At 38.6% G+C, this 8306-nt stretch overlaps 1 long non-coding RNA gene across 1 annotated transcript; it reads right to left on the bottom strand.

Moving 5' to 3' along the window:
- Positions 1-543: 543 nt before the first annotated feature.
- Positions 544-7555, bottom strand: LOC144331018 (uncharacterized). The gene is made up of 2 exons (XR_013397846.1): positions 7418-7555; positions 544-2037 (listed from the first exon to the last, which is right to left on the bottom strand). It is a non-coding gene; the product is annotated as an uncharacterized LOC144331018 (long non-coding RNA).
- Positions 7556-8306: the final 751 nt, after the last annotated feature.

Below are 8306 nucleotides of genomic sequence, written 5' to 3'. Positions count from 1 at the left end.
GATTTTACAGCTCAATCAAAACAGCTTCCTCTCATAATTTGATTTCTTCTTACCTTTTACCCAATTTCTTGGTTTATTTATATATATTCCCCCAAGATATCCATCCCACTCCTACCTTGAATTAAGTTTGTCAATAAATTTTTTAAAGAGGCAGCAAAACTGACAGGATACAGAGGTGGTCCAGACAGTCCTTTTCATGTGCAAAACTTTCATCTCAACTTGGGAATCTCAAAAAGAAAAATTGTTAAGCAAGTTACCTTCTTGAGAACTTTAAACATGAGACTTTCTGTTTTCTGGAAATTGTTTAACCCCATGATGCAGTAACATATCTAACTTAATAAGTCTTTTGTATTTGATAACAACCATGGTATTTAGTCTTTGGCATCATTCAAAATGGAAACTGCCTTTATTTCAGAGCAATCAAATAAATCTAACTTAAATAGCAGAGCCTTTTGGAAAACAGAGACTCACCTCTCAATGCAAAGAACAAATATTTGCATTACCTATTTATATTAAAATATGCAGAAATTTCTCAAGCATTCAGCCAACTTATAAATTTTTATAACTTCTTTGGATGGTTAACATTTTTTTTAACACACTGCATTATTTCAGCTTTGTGAAGGGCTCAATAACAATCTTTCTGGTCAGGAAAAAGGAAAGGACATTAGAATAAAGAATGCAGAATAAATAAAAACAAAACAGTACAGCCCGTACATCCACTCATACAAAGACAACTTTCATGGTGAGCTATAAGCAATTATAATAACACAATGCCTTCATGTTGATTTCAGCAGTGAAAAGAATTTCTCTAGTTATTGAAGACTTTCCTGGCTGAGTTTCAGAAAAAAAAATATCTGATTCTATCCCAATCTGACTTCTGTGCAATGCAAGTCATGCACATTTTAAACGCTGATATATAATGCTGCCATTCTTCCACGAACTGTTAACAGCTGTAGAAACTATTATAGCCAGCTTCAAAACATGTCTGTGTAGTCAGTGCTCTCCAGACACTTAGCAATCCCAAAGCTATTCCTGGACTCACTCGGATTGCAGTGCGAACACAAAGTTTTGATTTATCTTGGTAATGAAACAACAAACTTCTGATCTTTCCTCTAAATGGCCATTCAGATTACATGAACAGCATGTGCTTCGGGGGAAAGTGGAGGGCAGAATTTACAGAAACAAAAAGGAAGCAAGAAAATAAATGAAGGGGCCACCCACAGTTACCTTAAGGAAAACCCACAGTTGTCAGTACAAAGCACTGTACTGGAGTTCCATCTTGGGACCACAAAAGGCACTTGTGCTTGGAGAGAAAGAAATAGCAGTACAGGCTTTGGATGGGGATGAGATCCAGCAAGAGCTTGTGCCGTGATCAGGGAGACGGGCAAAGCTGGTGGTGGACATTCACATGCGCAAGCTGCCACTCTGGCCATGAGTGAAGATGCACGAAAGCCATGAGATTCGCATTTAAACTGAAAGTTCCACTTCAGTGAATCATGACAAAATCCCCTGAAACTGACAAACTCATGCAAGGGAATTTTTTAGTTGTAGCAATCCAGCCACCCCCAAAAGCAAAATGTCCATGGGAGACCTTAAGCTATGAAGTTCCCTTATTCCACATTTGCCAGCTATCACTCAGCTACTTAGCAGTGCTTCACTAAAATGCTGTATTTCAAGCTAACCATTACAAGATTTCACCTAATCCTGCATCCAAGTTGTTCATGAAAATGGAAAGACTGGTACAGATCCAAAATTCAAAGACTGTCCACTCCTAATGATCAGTGATGTAACATGAAGAAATCTCTGTAGGATAGTATAAGGCTTCTGTTTTCCAACTTAGAGACCAAGAAGGTGGTAAACTTGTACCTTCTTAAGATAAGCAATGTGCTTACTTCCCTCTCTTGCTGGCTTGGATAAAGAAGGAATGCCACAGTATTCATTCCCTTCCCAGTCATTGAGACCGCTCTCCACACGCAGTGCAGGAAGGAACACCAGGAGGCTAAAAGGTCCAGCCTCTATTCTGAAGCAGTTTCAAATCTAGTAGGAAATAAAACATACATAGGTATAGGAAAATGGTAGAAAATGAAGTATATTCTTCTGAATGGGTTAGAGTTGAAGGGCTGTGGTCAAGTTATTCAGTCTTTCTGAACTTAGAATCTAGGTATAACTGAAATGTTGGAGGAAGAGAGGTGCTAGGATAGCTGTAGTATCTATTTGAGATGTTGTTCATTGCTTTTGTATCAATTTGTATGTATTATGTTGCAGGTCATAGAATACCCAACTCCAGTAATTTAAACAAAGAGGCCATTCAGTTATCTCACATAACCAGAGATTTGAAAGTAAGTAGTTCCCAATTTGGTCTCATGATTCATGATCTTTTTATCTTTTGTGCCGCTGTTCTCTAACATGATTGCTTTTCCCCACGATTGTTGCCTCATGTTGTCAATGGGGCTGCTATAGCCCCTGACATCACATTTACATTCATGACAGAAAGAAGATGAAAAGGGATGTCCCAGTAAGCTTTCTTCTAACATTTGTCCCTGTTATCAAGAAAACAAAAGCTTTCACAGAAGCCCCATCCCCAACGGTTTTCTACTTACTAGCCAAAATTATATTATATGACCACCACTAACAGCAAGGAAAACTGGGAATGTGTGCATTTGTGCATCTAAGCTTATCCTAGCACACAGGCAGTCAGCACAATGCTGCGAGCAGTCAGTCTCAGCAGTCAGCACGATGTTGCCAGAAGAAATTAGGTTTCTGAAAATGGCAGCTAAGTAGTCAGTTAATAGTGTTTCCTGTGTTCCCTTCTTTTTTGTTTTCTATCTTGATTTAAAAAAAAACAAAAACAAAAACTTAAGATTTTCTTTTTGCTGTTACAAAGAAGCAGAAATATGACTTCTGTTTTTCATGCAGAGTACTTTTATCTTGTTTCCAATGATGGTAGGGTATAAATCTCAGCATCATCTTCTCTTCCAGCACCATAGAATCATTTCATTAAACGAAAAGGGAGCTGTGGTATTGAAACATAAAGTACTTGGAGCAGACAGTATTGGTTGCCTACCTTACAGTCATTAGCCCCAGGTCTTCTTTAAAGTTAACTGGACCCTGATCTTGATCACCTTCTGTATGACAATATGCTTAGTGAAAACACCCCTTTAAAACTTCAGGGATGAGTTTTAATTGAACTAAATTAATCATAGTCACTCTATTTTCTAAATCAGAAATTGGCTGAGGAATGAGTATGCAACATAATTCTGACCAATGATTCATGAGGGGAAAGTCTGCTGAGGACCTTCTAGGAAAAACTTTCTTCCTTGATAAAGAGACAAATGGAGAAACTCCCTTTCTTCATCTCAAAGAAAATAAGTGAGGATCAGGATAAGATGCCTGGAACATTAGCAGTCATCTTGCAACCATGAGGGGAGAAACCTAAGACCAACATGTTAAGATTAGCCAACAGAACCTGGGCCTTGATATCCTTGTTGAACCACTGAATTAACCAATCCTGAAACTGCCCTACCTCTAGGCTTTTTATTAGGTGAGATAATAAATCTCTCCTTACTTCAGAATTAGAGTTTGTTTTCTGTGAGCCCAAATCATCCTCACTGACAAGGTACTATCCTAATTAGCATATCTTCCAGGCTTCATATTTTCATTAATAACCTTATTTCTCTAGCAGCAGCATCAAGCTCTCATCAATGCTCAGTTATCCACAGGCTAATGTGCAGCGCTTTGATAAGTAAGCTCATGCTGGCTTATCCTCATGCTGCATGCTGCCTCCTGAGCCTCAGCAGAACCAGATATTCTGAAGTCCACGTGGTCAGAAAACTCCACTTCAGTTGTGGTTACAAAAGGCTCTGAGGCTCTTCTGGTTCATGGCTGAAGGTTCTCTATTTCCCTTCAGCCACCCACAACCTGCCTACCCTGAAGCGTCCCATTGACTGACTCTAAGAGGGGGCCACATACACTGCTCCTGAACTCACAGGCAAAGGGGTGTTTGACACTCCAAGGAGAAAACCTATGAAAATAACAGTCATTTGGCAGAGAAAAAGAGATCTATATCTGACAAATTTGCTATAATTTGGGGCTTTTATTCTTATAAGTGAAGATATAACATGTCTTGTGCACAAATTATATGGAAAGATGAAAAAGCTGTGAATACACAAAAATATATCCAGATATGGATGTATTATAAATGGAAAAATAGCATTTGGTTCTATTCAGTAGTTTAGCAAAAATTACCTTTTCATAGAGAAGATGTAAAGTGCGGTGAAATATCTAAAATGTCAACTGACACATATGCATGTATCTTTTTTTTCCCCAGAAACAAAGTTGTCATGCACGGCTGCATGCTTGTTATGGAAGAAAATTTTGCAAAATAAAATCATGTATTGTCCTTACCTAGGACTCCCAGTGTTCCAACACCACTCTGAGCGGGCAGTGAGCTTACAGCTGATTCCCATGACTTCTCTGAATCCCATTTCGGGACCACTTTTTAAATGTTCACTCACCCATTTTTGCATGAGGACAGTACCCTAAAGGGGTTCTAAATAAATACTATCTACCTCGGCATAAGAAAAGTATACTGCAAACTTTTGTCCCAAGGTTTCATACCTACAGGGCCTTTGCAAGACAGCATCAAAAGGATTTAGGATCTGACTCCCAACTGTGTGGGGCCAACGACTTTATTTATATCTTCATGTTATAACATTCCATTCCATGGACTTCTTTTTTTTTTTTTTTAAGACCAAGTCTCTCTCTGTCACCCAGGCTGGAGTGCAGAGGCACCATCTTGGCTCACTGCAACCTCCGCCTCCTGGGTTCAACCAATTCTCCTGCCTCAGCCTCCTGAGTAGCTGGGACTACAGGTGCGTGACACCATGCCCAGCTAGTTTTTGTATTTTTAGTAGAGACAGGGTTTCGTCATGTTGGCCAGGCTGGTCTCGAACTCATGACCTCAAGTGATCTACTTGTCTCAGCCTCCCAAAGTGCTGGGATTACAGGCATGAGCCACCACGCCTGACTAGTATTCCATGGACTTCTGAAACTAGTGATTTCTTATATTTACATTTTAAAACTGTTTGTCTTAAACCAAAAACTTTGGACACTGAGTTTGTCAAAGATACGTACTTAGAATCAAATAAGTAGGTTGTGAATATACAAAAATATATCCAGATATAGAGGTATTATAAATGGAAAGATAGTATTTGGTTCTATTAAATGGTTTATCATAAAATATCTTTTCATAGAAAAGACTTGAAGTGTGGGCAGGAAGGGACAGACAGATTACCAAGAGAGCTGATTAAGTCCCATCTGTTAAGTGCCACCTTCAGATTGACAGGGCGGCTGAAGTCAGAACAAATATAAATAGAAAACAGAGGAAAAAAGAAAAAAACTCTTGGCTGGCTTCTAGTTAACAATGTTGTAACAACTGCTTTTTTTCCTGAACAAATTAAAAAAAAAAAAAATGTTCAGGCATTGTAGGTCAAGATGCTCTGGGAGGTTGATCGCGAAACACCACAGCTGGTGTTTACACAAACAGAACAAGACTTTTCCACCTAGAACGGGGACTAGGTACATGCTTTGGGAAAGTATACACTTCCTCTAAGGATGCTGCTATTGCTTAAAACACTTGGAGAACTTCTCCTTCACAATTTCCTTTCAGAGCCTTAAGCACGTTCTTTAGAATATTCTCAGTAGTGATGTATCTTTATAATTTAAATTTTTATTTCATTTAGGGGATGGGCGGGAAGATTTTAAAGGAAATGATGGGGAGATTTAAGTAGCCAACAATCTTTTGAAGGAAAATCCAATGAATAAAGTTGGTCAGTAAACAAAGTTAGTGCTTTTTCACATCCATCTTATTCACCAAAAAGAACAGTTTTCAAATGGGAAAAGAAAGGCAGCTATCATTAAGAAGGCACTAAAATTTAAGATAGTTTTTTTAAAATAATTGCTAATTTAAATGAGAATAATTGTATCCCATGTGCCTCCCACCAAAAGAAAATGAAAATAAAAATGTTTCAGATGTAATCAGAGAACCATAGTCAGTGACATTTAAAAATCAGGGAGAAAGACTAAGGATAGATCAAAGCCCCTAAGACTAAGATATAATCCTAAGACTAAGGATAGTTCAGAGGGAAGGAACAGACTGGGAGAGGAAAAAATGGAATCCAGAAATTTCATGTTGTTTCTAGAAAAATTCTATGATAGGGTGTTAAAATATGACTCAAAATTATAGAATGCTAGAAATAATCGAGCTCATAGTTTTCCAGATTTTTTTTTAATGGTGGGTAAAACAGACAAATTGACTTGCCTGAAGTGATAAAACTAAGCATCCGGGGAAATCCAAATAATCTCCCAGGTTACATCCTGATGCCTTCTTAGAGCACTTAAAAAATAAAGTAATGATCACTAGAAAGAACTGGGTTCAGAAGGAGACCAATGTGATCCACAAAGTCACAGCAAAGTCATCTTTAATAAGCGATTAAATAGGGAAACACCATAGAGTCAGTGTTTCAGCATTCTAGCAAAGCATTTCATGCAGCATTGGGTGATATCCTTGCAAACAAGATGGGAAAATGCCGCCAGGTGCTAGTAACAGCCAGGAGGATTTAGAACAGTTGGGTGGTTTAACAGTCATAGCAAACTTGTGGGTAGATGCCACCTTCTGTGTGCCGCAAGGCTCTCAGTGAAACATCTGTATTATGACTTGGGGTAGAGATGGCAAGTATGTTTATCAAATCTATGTTATAATGCTAAAAGAAAATTTGAAAAATTGATGTAGAATTCAACCACCACCATTATAAACTGTTTATATATATATATGCATATATACACACATATACACATACATATATAGACACATGTATGTATATATACATATACATACTCATATATGTATATATGTATATAGGATGGAGGAAGCTGGCTTATAATGGTTCATATTAAAACAAACTTTAAAATAAACAACAGCAAATAAGTCTTACTTAACCACAAATTCAATATAAGCCACCAGGGCAGTATGGATACCAAAAAAAGCAAGCAGTCTTAATCCGTATCAACAGACAGTGTCATTGTCCCCCCACACTTTGGTATAGGGGCTTCAGTGACTTCATCCAGAGGATTATGTTTCATTCCCAGCCCTGGGTTTCATGAAGAACCTCCACAAACTAAGTCAGCTCAGACAAGGGTGACCAGAAGAGTGAAAGCCAGAAACTTGAGAAGAAGGGGAGAATCTGATATGCTTAGCTTGAGAAGAGAAAACCTAGATGTTATAGAATGGTTGGTTGCCTTCAAATATTTGGAATAAGTCATGAGAAAGGGAGGGAAGGCATGTTGTACATAAAAGGAAAGAACTCTGGCTGCATAATAGAAGAAGCCAGATTCATCTTCACATCAAGAACTTTCTTACCAGCCTTCCTGGCCAGCAAAAGGATGGATGGCTGCCTCGCCATGTGTGGTCAACAATGGTTGCTCCAGCACCACAAGGGCTTGATGGAAGTCGGTTGACCATTGGTCAGAAGACCCCTGGGAGACAGTCCTGCAACTGAAATCAGAGGATAGATCAGATGCGCTTTCCAAGAGCCTTTTTCAAAGTTAGTGTTGGGTTTTGTTTCCAAGAGTTGTGATCATGAGGTTTTGAGAACGATTTTCTCTCACGGCTCATCTAGCATCTCTTTGGGTCATTTTCAAATTAGCCTAATCTTCTTCCTAAGATTTTTATTCATGAAATTCTCTTCCACAAATTAGAACTAACATCATTTCCCATTTCCACAATGCCTCATCCACTAATCCCGCTGCCTCTTTCTAGGATATAGAGATAACTGTAAACTTGGCCAGAGAGCCAGCTTCAGGTGTTATTTTCCTATATTTGTCTCCTTCCTGTTATTGTCTGTTTGTGGCTCTTTTAGATTCTGAATCTCCTTAATAAGCTGCTGGGTCTAAAATTGGCCCTTTGCCCAGAGTGGGGTTTCCCCAGCCTAGAGGTATGAAAAGACACTTCACACTCTGTGGCACTGGGGAAGTCCCAAGAGCTAAACTATTTTATTTTAAATATTAAATAGAAAAGGAGCTTGATTAGTGGGTGTAGAAAAGAGGGGAATTTTCACTTGTGAAATAGTGACTAGATTTTCAGTTGTGAAACAGTGACTATTTTAACAATAAAAGATTATGTCTCATCCTTGACTCACACATACATACCCGTTTGATCAGTTTGCTCTTTTACCAAGTCTCCAATATTCTACTAGCACTATCAGAAGAAGCCGCTCAGCCTGTGCAATACAGACAGACCTCATCTCCAC

This window comes from Macaca mulatta, chromosome 9 (assembly GCF_049350105.2).
Source record: "Macaca mulatta isolate MMU2019108-1 chromosome 9, T2T-MMU8v2.0, whole genome shotgun sequence".
NCBI classification, from domain to species: Eukaryota; Metazoa; Chordata; class Mammalia; order Primates; family Cercopithecidae; genus Macaca; species Macaca mulatta.
The sequence above is the reverse complement of the archived record's forward strand: the minus strand, read 5'-3'. Positions and strand labels throughout refer to the sequence as shown.